Below are 16,205 nucleotides of genomic sequence, written 5' to 3'. Positions count from 1 at the left end.
ATCAATGAATAACTCCAATACCTGTTACTAGGCGTAATCAGTGATTCCTTTCCCACCTTCCCCACGAATCCCCCATTAACAAGGTCACTTCAAAATACAGAAGAACTGGAAAGTTTCAGAATGCCGTTTAACTGCTTAGTCATTTTTTTCTAGATCAGCGGTGATTGAACTTTGTTTTTTTCCCAAACACCTGACAGATATGACTCAGCAGTAATTGCAACGCCTGTGCCCACCCATAACCAGAAGATTGTCTACATCAGACTCATTTTGTGTAACAAAATTGAATAGTTCAAAGGAAATCTTGGTAAGACGTTTTTCAGAGCAGTACTGCTCTCCTAACCAGAAAACAGACACTGAGTAAGCTAGTTCCACCTCTCTCCTAGAGAGAGTGCGAGAACATGCTTTTATGAGATCAGTTTGCTTTGATACAATGCCTCAAGTTAGATCTCAGCATCATGCAGTTGGAGAATATGTTGAGATAATTAAAGTTAGCTCCTATGCCAAACCACCCTTAACTATCAGCACCTCAACATAGTGAAAGGTTATTTCTCACTCACACAGAGTCCATTGCAGGTGTTCTGATTGGGTGGCTCTCCTGGGCAGCACATCTCCAGTAGGTAATTCAGGCACCCACGTACTTTTCCGTGTGGCTCTGTCATCTTGTGACTCCACGTATCCCAAGTGTCATCTACTTGAGGACAAGGGGAATGAGAAGGAATGGGGGAACACACTTGATACTTACCTACCTTGGCTTGGAGGACACACATTACTTATGGCTAATAACTTTTTGGTCAAGAACTAATCATATGGTCCCCCCTGGATGCAAAGAGGAACTCTAAGCGGAGTCCTTTTGGGGTGTTGCTTCTGCACAAAATTTTACCCGGTGGAAGGAGAACATGAATCTTTGTTAATAACCAGTGATTTCTGCTACAGATAGCTGGAATGTTATAAATTCATCTTCAGATGGGCCTTACATACTGTGCTTGAGACCCCCGGTTTATAAAGAAAAGTGGACATCAAATTTCTTTGAAGCCAGAGTCCTAATAGATAAAAAGATAAAAGATAATGGAAAACATTTCTCCCTCAAATCAAAGACTCTGAGAGCTGGAAAAGACATTGGAAACGTTCGGGCCTAGAGTCCTCTATCCTAAGATGAAGAAACAGGTCCCCAGAAATGAAACACCTTGCCTAAAGTCACACAGCCCATTGCTGCAGCAAGGCCACCTTGAGAAAACCCCAGTTCTGCTACTGCACCGTCCTTTTGAGTGATGCCAAATTATTTTCAATTTCATAGCACAAAGAACTACTGTGAAGATTTTATGTGCAATTCAAACGTTCGATATAATTTATGTTTTAATTTAAAATGTAATTTTGTCTTTTAGAACTGCAAGATCTAATAAATGCCTGGAACATGACTTTTATGGAAAAGTTGACTAAAGAATTACTATTAGAGGTGATATAATTAATGACACTTTACTAGCTTTATCTAAGATTAGCTATATTAGCTTGATCTAAGATTAACGAACACACAAATCCTTGCTGTTTGCTTTATAAATCCACAAAGCCACATCTGCTCTTCAATCATCTTAATGAAAACGTTGACTCCAAGACCGCCAGAGGGCGCTCTGTCACGGTGGATGAGCACCATGATCCCAGCCCTGTAAGGTTCACCAGCCCAATCCTCAGAAAACACTGCCCAGATCAATGCATTTACAAACACTGTGACACATTTCGTTGTCCAGTTCCTTGACATTGTGTGATCTAGGGGTGAATTTCATTGCTTTTTATGGTCTCTCCAGGTCAGCCATTTTCATTCATCAAGGCATTTTATAATAATAGCATCCATCCATTTATAGATGCAGGGCTAAACACTTTTTGTACAATGTCACATTAAATCCCCACCATAGCCATGCAGGAAGTTCTGTTATCCCCACTTTAAACTTAGCCTTCGAGTGCTCAAGGAGCAGCTTATCCGAGGTCATGCAGCCAGAAGTGGCAGAAACAGAATTCATACCGAGATCCATAGGATTCTAAAATCAGCTCGCCAAGCTATCATGGTATTGGTTTCAGACCTGGAAGGAACCTAAGGAGCAATTTAGTTCCATATCCTCATGTTTGGGTGAGAGAACTGATACCCAGAGATGACAAGTGACTTGTTCAAGTCACAGACTCAGTCAAGGCCAGGATGGGAGATGATGGGCTTCCCATTGCCAGTGCTCCTGGATCACACCTCATGGGAAACCCTGCCTTCTCTGGGAAACTAAGAAAATCCCATGCTCATAGATCCTGCACCATCATACACCCCGAAGCAGTAGATAAAGCCATGGGATTATTAGTCTATTACCTCAACAGAAGAAATGGACCTTACAGTTAAAAATTTTGCTTCAACATGGTTCTCTGTCTTCCCCATTATGGCCGAACCTGGGAGAAGTGAATTCATAAGAAGAACACTTTCAAAAGTAATCTCTCTGCTTCCCGTAGGTATCCCTCCACCCTCTACACTACAGCCAGATGCATTTTGTTCTGTTTTTGTTTTGTTTTGATGGAGCACAAATCTGAGCATGTAAGTACTTTGCTTAAGATTTTCCAAAGGCTCACCAAGCTTTCTGCACCAGGTCCAACACAGATGCTTAGAAGACTCTTAGGATGTGCCCCTATCCCTTCTCTAGTCTCATGTCTTGCCAGTTCTCCTCCGCCTCCAACACACAGACACACATGCACATGCACACACGTGTACTCTTCGTTCTAATCATATTGAACTATTTGGTGAATCCTAACACACGGAGCTCCACCCAGCAGGCCTATATACTCCTCTACTTTCATATGGAACACGTCCCCCGGTTCCAACCATGTCTTCTGTGTGACTTTCAAAATTTAAACATCCCTTCTACCTAGAAGCCTGCCTTGACTCTCTACTCTAGACTGGATTAAAGCCCTTCAGCTGAGCCCTCTGTCAAAGCCCCAGTAGAACTGGTTTTTCCTTGCCTCTTTACTTTTCTGCTGCCTTCAGTGGACTGTGAGCTTCTGAATAGTATGGATCCTGCCTTTTTTAAGCTGTGTATCCCCAGTGCCTAGTATATAATACCTAGCATAGGTTAAGAAGGCATTTAATGGCCCTCATTCTCTGCCTGGCATCCCTATCCTGGTCTTACTCAACTATTCAGAGTTCGCTAATGTGCCTCATTTCTCCATCCCTACTCATGCGTCATTCTCTCTGCCTGGAATTTTGACTGACTTAATCAATTTCTCCAGCAAGCCTCACCTGATTTCGCTGGTCCCAACACAGGACTAGGCCCCATCTAGGCACATTTCCACACAACTCCAATGCTTCCTACTTGGACATGAAGTTGTTTTCTCTCTTTCCCACTAGAGGGTGTGCTCCTTGGGGGCTGGAATTGTTCATTCCTATCTCCTGGGTCTAGTACAGTGATTGTTACATAGAAGTGCTGAGAAAAGGTTGAACGGATGGATGGATGGGAGGGTGGATGATGGATGGGTGGATAGGTCTCCTGTTCAAGTTGGCATGGCCAGCAGATGAAGTAACAAGGACTCAAAGTCAAACCTTCCTTCTATGTTCTTAATTCTGTATTACCCAGCTTTGAAACCAGTTCTCCAACTTCCAGATTTCCCAAATTACATCTATCATTGCAGGCTGCTACAAATGATGATGATACGGCTGGAGAGCTCTTGTTGCTCAGATGAAGGGCCCTGTGCCCAGTGAGCACAAGGTGGTAATTTGTCCAATGAGCTTTTTGTGTCCTGGACTGAATGTTGCAGAACCAGCTAATGAAATCTACATTGTAATTAGGGAAAATATTCCTGCAGCAGGTTGGAGAGATAATTACTGCCTAATTGTATTTTCTCCCAGTATTTTAACACAATGGTCTAGAAAAATAATTTAGAATTGTGATTTTTTTTATAATTACCCTTTTTCTTCAGAAATCTGTTCAGAATTATAATTATCACTTCACATGTTTCAGAGCAGAAACTCTTAGAGTTAGACACCATCGGCTTTGTGTACATTATCTCCTTTGGTTATCTCAAAAACACTGGGATGTAGGTCCTATATGTAGGTTACCATATTTTATAGATGAGGAAACTGAGCCTAAGATGGGTTAAGAATCCTGCCCAAAGTTACCTTTGGTAACAGGGTTGAAATAGAGCAGTCTGTCTAATACTGAAGAGCATGATCTCACCCACTTCTCTATGATGTCTCAAAAACTCCCAAAGGAATCAATTATTCAGTGAATTTAGAAATCCTTTATTTTTTTATTTTAATTTTTTAGGGGGGCATGCACACATGTGAACTGGGCAAGGCACAGAGAGAGAAAGGGAGCGAAGAGAATCTCAAGCAAGTTCCATGCTTGGTGTGAAGCCCAGCATGGGGCTCCATCTTATGACCCTGAGATCCTGACCTGAGCTGAAATCAAGAGTTGGTTGCTTAACCAACTGAGCCACCCAGGTGTCCCAGAAGTCCTTTATTGTTAAGGAGTGCCAGGACTGTTTTAGGTGCCAGAAATACAACCGAAAACAAAACAAAGCCTCTGCCTGCGTGGAGCATATGCTCTGGGGACAGAAAAAAGCAAATAATGAATAAATACAGACTACTATATAAGATATTGGTAAATGATATGAACAAATGTAAAGAGAGTGTATAGGAAGGACTATTTAAAGAAAGGAGGAAAAAAAAAAAAGAAATAAAGGAGACACCTAACTCCCAAAACAGTAGTGTCTTAGTCTCAGAGCCCTGGAGAGACCCTCCGTGCAGGAGTTTGTATGCACAAGGTTGATTGGGAGGTGCTCTCAGGAAATACAACTGTAAGAAAATGAGGACAGTGGGATTGGGCAGAGAGGAGGCGGAACCAGAGGGTGATTACATCTGAGCCCTCAGCAGATACTACAGTGAGCTTGCACTCGAGCCAACTCTTCAGGGTTGTCCAAATGGAGGCAAAGAGGACTGGACCCTTGTCCCCTGCCTCAGCCAGGCATTGGCCCTTGGCTACTGCTGGGAAGGAGTAAAGCAGCTCCCAGTGGCCAAGGGCAATGCCCAGTGAGGGGCACTTTTTGGAGTTGGGTTTGTTTCTGGATAGTGGTATTTCCTGTCAAGCTTCTCTTGTCATGTCAGTGGCTGATGCCAAAGAATTAACTGCCTAAGCCTGTGTTCTTCATCTTTACAAGCCAGGATAGTAGTATCTCTGCCAAAAGGTTGCTATAAGGATCAAAACAATAAAATGGTGGCGAGTGAAATGTAAAGGGAGATTAAATGAATGAAGGTTATCTATACTGTGGAATAGTATAGGTTGTGAAAAGAAATGATCTGGACCAACCTGAACTGATGTGGAGAGACAAGACATATGAGAAAAAATAGCAAAGGGTAGCTATTGTCAAGATTAGACACAAGTAAATCAGACACTCATTCACAGGGGCTGCTGTCATTAGCCAAAAGTGGTCACTTGACATTCCCTTCACTTCTAAACAAGAAGCAAGGAGTCAGAGGAATGACTTCCCTGGGCCAAAATAAACACGGCAAGATAAGCCAGGTCTCCAAATGAACAAGTATGCTTCCAGGTAGCTAGATGAGAAGTTGATTCACCTGAAAGTCTTCTCGTAAATCAGTGGTTCACTTGGTTTTTAAAATATTTCATCAAACTAATACAGGCACATAGTTTTTTTTTGTTTGGTTTTTTTTGTTTTTTTTTTTTTTTTTTTTTTTTTTAGTAGGCTTCTAATGAAACACAGCAAGCCCTTCACCATACCTTGGTTCCATATTCCAAAGGCAACATCATTTGTCCCATGGAGCTGTCTCACCAGACACTTACCTCTATATTTCTAAATAATATGTTTATTTTACTATCTCCTATTCTACCAAATTTAAACATTATGTATTGTCAATTATGATCTAAACATCTGGCATTCCTTATACCAGCCTCCCATGCCCCACCTGTCCCATAGTTAAATAAAAAAATCAGAGTCTACACTATAATGACTATGTAATATAGTTCTTTAATTTTTTTTTTCCAAACTCCTCATCAGAACGTCCATCTACCTACCCTTTGATTACTGTTTTCAAACATTCTCATACTGGGTAGTCCATTGATCTCATTACCTCCTTTCTTTGTTCCAAGTTGGAGATCTCTTTCCAGAAGCTTCTGTCCTCCAGCTCCAGACTAGACTGCTCTCTGGGCTTGTTGCATAGCTGCCTTCAGGCGAATGCTCTTTGTTGCTTTTCTGGATAGAATCCTCTATTGCCTGGATTTTATGTCTTTCTCTCTCCCCAGTTTTGCTGGGGCACATCCTTAAAAAGGGAACTTGGCAGAGAGGGGTGTAAGTTTTCTCTTCATATCACCTGAAGTCCATATTGATTGGCCAATAGCCGGATGGCTTTCTTCCTGGTAAAGTACTTCATAGCCCTGAATTTAAACAGGTATATCCAAGGTGCTAGATATTAATCCATTTATCTAACAAACATGGACCAGAAGCAAGGCCCTGTCCAAGCATTTGACTCAATAAAACAGGGGTTCTGCTCTCAAGATGATTTTTGTTGGGGGAAATAAGTAAACAGGCAGTGACATAAACAGGCCTTCTCCTCTTCCTCATTCTTGACTCAAATCTGTTGAAAATGCAAATTTTATTGTTTTCCTGCATGAAATCCTCAGTCAGCTTTCTATTGTACTTAAAACTATAAATCTCTTCCAACAGTCCACAAGTCCCTTGGATTACCCCACCTTCATCCACTGTGATTACCTCCATCTCATTCCCTTTGCTCATCAGCCTTCAGCCACACTGGTCGTCTTTCAATTTCTGTAACACATTAAATTCTTTCTACCTCAGGCTATGGGCATGTGCTCTTCTCTCTGCCTTGATCAGCCTCACCTCCCTCTAGACCTGGCTAACCCATTTCATTCTTTTGGGTCTCTCCTTAAGTGTCATTTATTGTGGGAAATTTCCCTGTTGACCTTATCTAGATCAAGTAGCTTAAATTTCTAATAATCTATTTTTTATTCCTTCTTATGTTTATCAAATTTTAAAGTATCTTATTTATTTTTATGATTATTATGTGTTTATCTTACCTAAAAGACTAAAAGTGTAGAAATTGGCAATTTTGTTCCCTACTGTACTGATGGAGGAGGATGGCAGGCTTGGGGGTGGCACTCAGTCAGGGCTTCCTGATCCTGCATCTGGCAGGACTGATCCTACCTCTGGGCCTGCAGGCCACCCTCTCTCCTGGAGGACTCAACTGTTTCTGCCCCTAAAGGACTGTCACTCTATGAGATGCCTGGGTGGCTCAGTGGTGAAGCGTCTGCCTTCAGTTCAGGGCGTGATCCTGGAGTCCCAGGATTGAGTCCTACATTGGCCTCCCCACAGGGAGCCTGCTTCTTCCTCTGCCTGTGTCTCTGCCTCTCTCTGTGTGTATCTCATGAATAAATAAATAAAATCTTAAAAAAAAAAAAAAAGGACTGTCACTCTAGCAGCTCTGAGGATGGTGACAGACAGCCTGGCCCCTTGACAGCTTCTCCCATAGAAGGCCTGAGGCCTAAACCGCTTCCAGCTGAGTCTCCTTCCCAATTTCCCCCCACTATGGATCACCATCCCCGGTGTGTTCCCTCAGATTCAAGAGAACAGGGACTCAGGTGAGCTGATCCCCAAAGGGAGGAAGACATAGCCACACACTTACCAAAGGCCCCCTGCACATTGCATCCTTGACCCTGGACCCTGTATACACACACACTGCCTTCTCTGAAATAAACCCTGGGCTCCTGCCCTTGCCTGCTCCTCCATGCACTTCTTTGGCTTAAAGGTTTCTCTCTCTGGGTCTCTGATTGTACCATCCCAACCCCGAGCTTTAGCCACGCCAGTGGGCACAGGAGCTGGAGTGCACACAGGCTTGCTCACTGTGCCCACACATCTCTTTGGTCAGCCAGGGTTCTTGCTTAGCTTCCACACCCAGACCTGGCTCCCCTTACCCTCTCCTGCTCCCCACAGCTGGACACAGACCTGCACAAGGACTGCACCTTCAGTATCACACACGTGTTGCAGGAGCAGCAGACCAAATGTGCTGCTGCCCAGGGTACCAGAACCAGAAAACAACTGCCTTCTCACAAAGGGAAGGCAAAACCATGGCGGCTGATGGGAAAAGCCTTTTACAAATGGTATCAACAAACCTTCTCTGGAAAGGGCACAGGTGGGTACCTCCCCACACATAGACAAGACAATTGCTCATTATAATTTTGCCCCTTGCAGAGTTCTCAGATCAAGTGCAGCATATATGCATATGTACTCGCAGTGAGGGCTTACTTAACACCCTCATGGTACAGGAGACTTTATAGAGCACTGTACTGGGTTATTTGTGCTCCAAATCCCAAATTCATATTAAAACCATACCCTGCAATGTGGTGGTCTATGGAGGTCAGGCCCTTGGGAGGTAATCTGGTTTAGATGAAGTCATGAGGATGGGATCATCATGATGGGATTAGTGCCCTTTACAAGGAGGAAAACAGAGCTCTCTCTCTCTCTCTCCCTCTCCCTCCATGCACAAGGAAAGGCCATATCTGCAAGCCAGGAAGCAGGCCCACTCTAGGAACTGAATCTGCTGGCACCTTGATCCTGGATTTTCAGCTTCAAGAACTGTAAGAAACACATGTCTGTTTAAGCCAAGCATTCAATGGTATTTTGTTACAGTGACTCAATCCGACTAAGACAGGTATTTGATAAATATACTGATTCAGGGGCTTCAAAAATCTATTGATTCAGAACCTTTTCAGGGTGGACTCCAGAAATCACTATTTCTAAAACTCCCCGAGACATTCCTATTGAGACAGCCTTGGTCTGATGTTTGGAACCCACTGCCCTAGAGAAAAGTGCCCAAGATTAAAAATCAGAAGATGTAGGTTTGAATTCTGCTCTGTAAATTGTTGGGTATGGCATTTGGGGATGTCATTAATATCTCTGATTTTCAGGATCTTGCTCTGTAAAGTTGAGGAATAAAAACACGTGCTCATGTGCTTCAAAGCATAGCTGTGGGGGTCCAGTGCCCAGCAGATGTTACATCACTTCACAAGCTACACAGTAGAGAAAGGTCAGAGTTGGCACTTGTTGAAGAACTCTTCCTCAGGGTTTGCCTCCCCATCTCTGACCATCTTCCTGGCCCAGCCCACACTTCTCCATTGAGATAGCATCCCTTTCCTTGGACTTCTGAAGAAGGGCTAATAACAATAATTCACCGAGCCTTTTGCTTTTCCAAAGTTCTGGGCCGTCATTATTTAGATACACATCGTAACACACCCACAATCGCACTAGCCCATTTGCTGTGGGGAAAGAGACTGAGCTCTGGCAGCAGCAGCAAAGCCAAGACAAGAAAGCTTGGCCTGACTTCCACAGGCGTGACAAGGGTGGAGTCTCTGGGAAGTCACAGAGAAAGGCCACAACCAGGAATTGGGGGACTTCTGGGCAGTTTCTTAACTGGCATTCACATGCTCAATCTTTTGAAAACTTAACTATTTGGGGTGACGGCAAAATCCAGAAAACTGAGTCCACTATCAGAGGTAAATGGAAAAAAAAAAAAAAAAAGAACTCTCAAATTTAAGCAACTTGGTGTATGAATCCAGGAAAATTCTCTCATCAACTTGGCTTTCAGGTACCTTATATGTGGAGCAGGTGGTTGGACCAGATGAATGTATAAATGAATGAATGAATGAATGAATGAATGAACCCAACTGCCTGCAAGATACCTGCTGGGGGACATTTGCTTTTTGTCTTAAGATGAAATATCACCTTTAGTAGTAGTAGATGCTCTGTTGAAAGATGTAGCTCGGTTTGAGTGCCAAATGAATCAGCCAGGGAACCGTGGCTGTAGGCAGATGCCCACCAAGGTGAGGGGGCAATCGGGGCAGTCGGGAGTGGGGAAGGAGAGTCACAGCGGAGTGTGTACTCTCTGTGGGCAGACTTGCCCCCACGACCGGCGGAGCTGAACTGAGCATTCCCTGCTACTCTCCCAAATTTATCAGGAGAGAAATCACCCATCTCCCCAGATGCAGATGGAATGAAAAAAGGGAGAGAGACCCAGAGTCTAGAGGCTACATTCACTTGTTTCCTTCACAGGAAGGAAGCACCAGGCATCAGCAAGGAAGTTTCCCCGGATCGGCTACGTTGCATCAAACATCATGCTGGATCCTGTCACCCAGGTTAGATAATTCAATCCTCACAAAGGGAGACAGAGGTAGGTATCATGCCCATTTTATAGGAGAGGAAGCCAAGGTTCATAATGGCTAAGTGACTTATCCAAGATGACAAACCAAGGAAGTAGTAGAGTGACCGTGGAGTCAATTGTATTATTAATAATGGTTGAGATTTGTTTAGGTGCTTATTATCTGCTAGCCTGTGGAATACGTACAGGGACACATTTAATACTCCCAGAAATCCTAGGAGGTAGGGATTGTGTTTTTCTCTTTTGTAGATGAGGTCATTTAGACCAAGGTTCCCAGTTCAGGACTGAGATTCAAAGCACAATCTGTCCTCCGAAGCCCCGGTTTGTCTCCAGACTTTTACATTGTTCCTGTCTTGGGCAAAACATGTAAGCACATCAGTAAGTAGCCCCAAATCACAGGACATAATGCATCCTCTGAGACAAAAAGTTCATCTCTAAAACAGATAAGATCTCCAGGGTCTGGGTTTAAATCTCATCACTTGTCAGCCTCTTCTGCACCTGCCAAGGGGAAGTGATGACACCCATCACAGAGATGGACAGACACTGGAGAGGTGAGTGTGCTACCCGGCTGGCACAGAGATAAGGATCTGAGTCATATGAGCACTCACTTCTCAGGCAGGAAGCGGGCTCTGGCTGTATCTTGCTCCTACAGAGGATTGGCTCCTCTCCGGGTGTTTGTTTGGATCCCATGAGGCTGCCCACTTCTAAGACAGGAAGGAATGAGAAGGTCCCTCTTTTAGGGGGTGACTCTGGGATCCTGTGATAGCACAGGACAAACCCTAGGCTGGGAGAGGGGCAGGGCGGTTGGGCGGCTGGAGGCAGGGTCTAATTAATTGCTCCTAAGAAGACGGGATAGCTCACTAAATCCTCTCAACAAACCCAAGAGGCAAGTATTATCTCTGTTTCTCAGAAAAGTCAACCGAGGGTGATGAAAGAGAAGAAAAGAGCAGTAGGAGGAAAAGAGTGGCATCGGGGGCAGGTGGAGAAGGAGCAGAGAGAGGGTGAGAGGATCACTTCCCCCCTCTCAGGGGGTCTGTTCCACACCAGGAGTGCCCAGTCTCCTGTCCCACTTGGGGAGGAGTAGTGAATTCTGGATGTGGGAGGTCTGGGCACAAAGTTGGTAATATTGTGCCCACGTATAAGGTAAAAAGCTGGAGGCCCTGTCCGAGGTCCACGGGTGGTAGATGGTGGAGGAGAGCCTGGGATTTGAGCTGGTCTGACTCTTGCACTAACGGGGTCTCTTTTAACCATCCATACCTGTGTTAAAGTGTTGCCAGGACCAGCAGCTTCAGTCTCACCTGGACATCTTTTTAAAAAGAGGGAATCTCAGGCCCAGCTCCAAGCCTCCCAGACAAAATTTACTTCTTCGCAAGATCCCCAAGTGATCCCAACATCTGTTCACACTTAAGAAGTCCAGTCCTACACCATGTGCAGGTTTTCCTGAGGTTCCTTCGAACCCCCAGGTTCTCACTCTTCTGTCGCTGGTGGGCCTGTCCCTGTCACCTCTCTGGCTGCCTTAGCTCTGAACCCCCCGCAGCACACACACCATACACCTGGGATTCTTGGCTCCCTTTCTCACCCGTCTCCGGCCCAGCTGGTGAGCCCCTCGGGGGACAGAAGTGCGGCATAGCGTGTTGTCCACACTGCAGAAACAGCTCCTTGCTTGTCTCCACTGCTGTCTGCAGACCTCATCTCCTCCTGATCTTTGCAGCAGCTGTCCAGAGTAGATATTATCACCCAAGTCGATAAAAGACTTGTCGGAGCTAGTTTAGTTCAAATGAAGGGCTCCTCAGTGCTCCTTTCTATCTATCTACCTCTCCCCACGGAAAGAAAGAAAACCTCATTGCCAATTTGGAGGTACTGAAACATGGGCACAGTACGCGGTGTTTTAAGTGAGGGCATTCGGTTACTCCAGGAATCAATCTTCTGGAATGTTCTCTGGCCGGCACAAGTGCCCCTCGCCACAGGGACAGCAGCAGCCAGTCCTGAGGCAGGCTTTCCTCTGCAGGCCGGATCTCATCACTCTGGAAACCAGCAGCCCTGGGGCCAGCCTCGGCTGTCACTCACTCGCAGTGAGGCCTTGGGAAAGTCGGCTCTGGTGTGTGAGACCCTTACCCCAGGGCTACACAGGAAGAAGACACTCAGTAAGAGGCAGTCCTGCTGTTCTCTGGGCCTCAGTTTTCCCACCTGGGGAATGAAGGCGCTCTGCTAGAATCAGCTTTCGAACTGTGGTCCACAGAGCTTTGGGGATGTCAGTCTGGATCTGGCCCTGGTTTGGGCTGAGATACGAAAGAGAAAGTGAAGGGATCCCTGGCTGCCCCTGATTACAATCAGGGCAGCTGACATTTATCCATTTTACATACAAGCTTTCTTAGGAGACTATGTATATATATATATATATATTATATAATTTCCTTGTTTTGCCTAAAATAATTCTGAAAACCATTGTCCTGAAATTTATCTGAGATTCCTTCTAGCTAGTACCAATTATGATCCAAGGCCTTATTGGGATTTAATAAGTGAGGCACTACAAATATTTATTGAGTAGCATCATGTCATTTACTGAGTGACGTGCCCTGATGGCTGCTTTATGGTGTTCACTTTGGCTGCCGTAGGGAAAGCAGACCATAAGGGTATGTGTATGACAGACATGCCAAGATCCATCAAGCTTCTTTCTGTAGCAACAGAGCCTGATTTTTAGCTGAGCAAAAACAGTCTCTGGTCTCTACTGCCCAGGTAGCTGGCGTGGCTATTTGACTATATTCTGAACAATGTGTATAAACGGAAGTGGGCATAATTTGTGGTCCTTGCAGTTAGAAAAGGGGTGAGTGTGCCTTGCTCTTCTCCATTTCTTCCTCCCAACTGAGCAGTAGTGAGGGTACAGGGTAGTGACGGGGTAGTGAGCAATGTTGGGTTACATGAGCAAAGGAAATACCCTACAGAAGGTGAGGCCACAAAAACAAAGAGCCTGACGCTGTGGGGCTGCCACACAGTCCTGGACTGCTTCCACCTAGATTGCTACATGAGTGAGAAACTCCTGTCTTGTTTAAGCCACTGTTTATTTGGGTCTCAGTCGGAGTAACCAAACATATGTGTGTGTGTGTGTGCGTGTGTGTATACACACATAGATATACAATTTCATATATATGTGTGTGTGTGTATATATATACACGCACACACATATACACACACATACTAATTAATATATGTGGACAGGAGTGGGAGCAGAGAGATCAGTTAGAAGCTTTTGAAGCAGTCCAGGCAAAGATGATGGTATTTGGGAAAAGGTAGTCACTTTGAAGATGATGAGAACCTCAGGTGGTTCTGGAGATGCAGAGATACAGATGATGAGATTTACTGGTGGCATGGATGAGAGGTATAAGAAAAATAGTCACAGATGATTTGGAGATTTGAAATAATGTGTTGCTAGATGGAGAAGAATAGGAAAGGAGCTTGGATGGGGTTGAAAATCAGGAGTTCATTTTGGACACATTAACTTTGAAATGTATGGTAGACATCCAAGTGCTGATTGAGCCTTTGGATTCAGGCATCAGGATTTCAGGGGAGAGAGAATGGGCTTGAGTACAAAAACCGACGTTTTGGGCAAAAATGTAGGGAACGAAATAGAATTCCACAGAGAATATCTGATCAAGCTGCTGGTTTGTCATTTTCTATAATTGCAAGATGGCTTTTAATTAACTAGCTCTGCAGACCACTGGGCACTGGGGAACCCATAGGACAAATTACTGCTCTGTGTCTGCACCGTGGAAAGTGTACCCTCACATCTGAACTGCTCAGGGTTCCTGAGGCACATACCTACCCTCTGAGAAAGCTTTCTAGGGTGAATGACATTTGGGAAAGTTAGGAGGTTGGGGAACTGGATGTTCACAAGGTCAGACTTGGAGTCCTTGGACAGTCTATATAATGGCCTGATGATATGAGCCAAGTTAGCTAATATCCATCCATGCATCCATCCACCCATGGGTCTAGCCGTCCATGCATCCATCGATCATCTGAATAGAATACCTCCAGTGTCATTTCCTTTCTCTTGAATCTCCCACATCCTTACACCATGTGGCCAGGCTATGCTGCTTCTTGCCCAAGTAACACGAGAGAGGAAACCTCCTGGAAAATAGAAAGCTATACCGTACAAGAAAAGATGATAAGAAATATAGGGATATCTGTCCAGATAGCAATGCGTAATCAAAAACTAGTCTGGCATCAGGGTTTGGAGCAATAGGCAGAGAGAAAACCCAACCGGAAAGCTACACTCTGTGAAGTGAGAGCTGTTGTGTCTGTTGTGAAGGAGGTAAGGGAATAATAGTGAAGAATAGCTTGCTCCTAGAGTCTCAGAGTCTAGCTCTAGGAAATTCTAAGTCTTGGGTTCAGCTTGGCACCATGTCCAACACATGTGTGACCACCCGGAGGAATAGCACTTGAGGGAGGAAACAGCAAGTGCAAAAGCCCTGAGGCTAGATTTTCCTTGACAACTTCAAGGAACAGCCTGGAGGTCAGAGAGGCTGGAGCAGAAAAGGAGGGGAAGAGAGGAAGGGAGTTAAGTGGAAAGATATCCAGCACCACTTCAGACAGAGCCTTGCAGGCTATGATTAGGAATCTGGATTTTGTTCTGAATGTGAGGAAAAGCCATTGAGGTTTCAAGGCGTGAGATTGTAAGGAGCACTGGGGAACCTACAAATACTCCAGTGGAATTGAACCGTCACATTCACATGAGGGATCATAAAAGAATGAACCAGAGGATAAACTGGAGACCAGACACAAACAACCAGAAGATCTGGGACTTATCTTATGTGTAATGGAGACACTGAATTGACACAATCCAATTCAAGTTTTGGAAAAACAAGTAGGAGGCATTTTGGAGGTTGGATTAATAGAACAGGAGAGTGATGTAGGAGAGAGAAGGCAAAATAAGGGCGCCAAAAAAACAACCAAGAAGGCTGGTGTAGTCATCCAGATGAGAGTTGATGACCAGGCAGGTGCTGTGAAATGGAGGACTGAGATAGAACTGCATGTGATTGAGTTTGAGAGGTAAGGGAGAAGGAGGAGACTGGTTTTCTTCTCCCTCTGAGGAGTCTTGTCCATTCCCATGGATGGAAATACCATCCTCCAGAGAGTGACTCCCCAAATTATGTTCCCAGCTCAAATCTCACGTCTGAGCTCTCATCCCCAGCTGCCTCCTTGGCTTCTCTGTTGCCTCACAGATACCTGTGTGTTCCAACGACAGCCCTGATGGGCCCCTCTGGCCCCCACCATCCAGGCTTTCTCACCTTGGTGACAACACTATCCACAAATCTGCTCAAGCCAGCTCCTGCACATAAGGGTGGGCCTTGGCTCCTCCCCACCCCCCACGACCACTCCATTGCAAATCCTAACATTTCTAAGTGCATTTTGAATCTGTTCACACTTAGTAGATCCACTGCCACCACCTTAGCCACAGTCACTATCATCTGTGGCTCAAATTGTGAGTTCAAAAAGGCAATGCAGAAGACAATCAATTTGGCTCCAGGAGATACCAGAACTTCTACTTCTGTTTATTGTAGCATATCCTTTGTAACTGTTGTTTTTGTATTTGTTTCACAGTATGCATTCTACTTTAGTGTGACAATACTGATAATAATAGTCAACACTTAATGAGACCTACTAGAAACTGGGCCCTTGTCTAAGCACTATGCATTCAACAGCTCATATAATCGTCCCAATGAGTGGATGAGGTTCCTATTATTATTATAAAACTGATTTTGCAGATGGAAAAATGGAGGCACAGAAGTTATAAATACCGCAAGATCACACAGCGAATGGTGCCTGTGGTGGACCTAGAGATGGGCTGTATTTATGCCCCTTGAAAGGATGTGATGAGGAGGGCTGGGGTGGGTCAGTAAGTAAAGTGTAGGACTTCTTGATTTTGGCTCAGGTCATGATGTCAGGGTGGTGACAACCAGCTCAGAGCTCAGCAGGGAGTCTGCTTGAGATCCTCTTCCTCTGC

General features: G+C 44.7%; 1 long non-coding RNA gene across 1 annotated transcript in view; it reads right to left on the bottom strand.

Moving 5' to 3' along the window:
- Positions 1-4,547: 4,547 nt before the first annotated feature.
- The window catches only part of LOC144310680 (uncharacterized), a 30,107-nt gene continuing 18,449 nt past the window's right edge, over positions 4,548-16,205 (bottom strand). The window contains exons 4-5 of the long non-coding RNA XR_013376340.1: positions 8,383-8,625; positions 4,548-6,610 (exon numbers count right to left, since the gene is read on the bottom strand). This is a non-coding gene — a long non-coding RNA (uncharacterized LOC144310680). The remainder of the gene's footprint in view (positions 6,611-8,382; positions 8,626-16,205) is intronic.

This window comes from Canis aureus, chromosome 3 (genome assembly GCF_053574225.1).
Source record: "Canis aureus isolate CA01 chromosome 3, VMU_Caureus_v.1.0, whole genome shotgun sequence".
In the NCBI taxonomy this organism is placed as follows: domain Eukaryota; kingdom Metazoa; phylum Chordata; class Mammalia; order Carnivora; family Canidae; genus Canis; species Canis aureus.
This window is presented reverse-complemented; position numbering and strand designations above follow the sequence as displayed.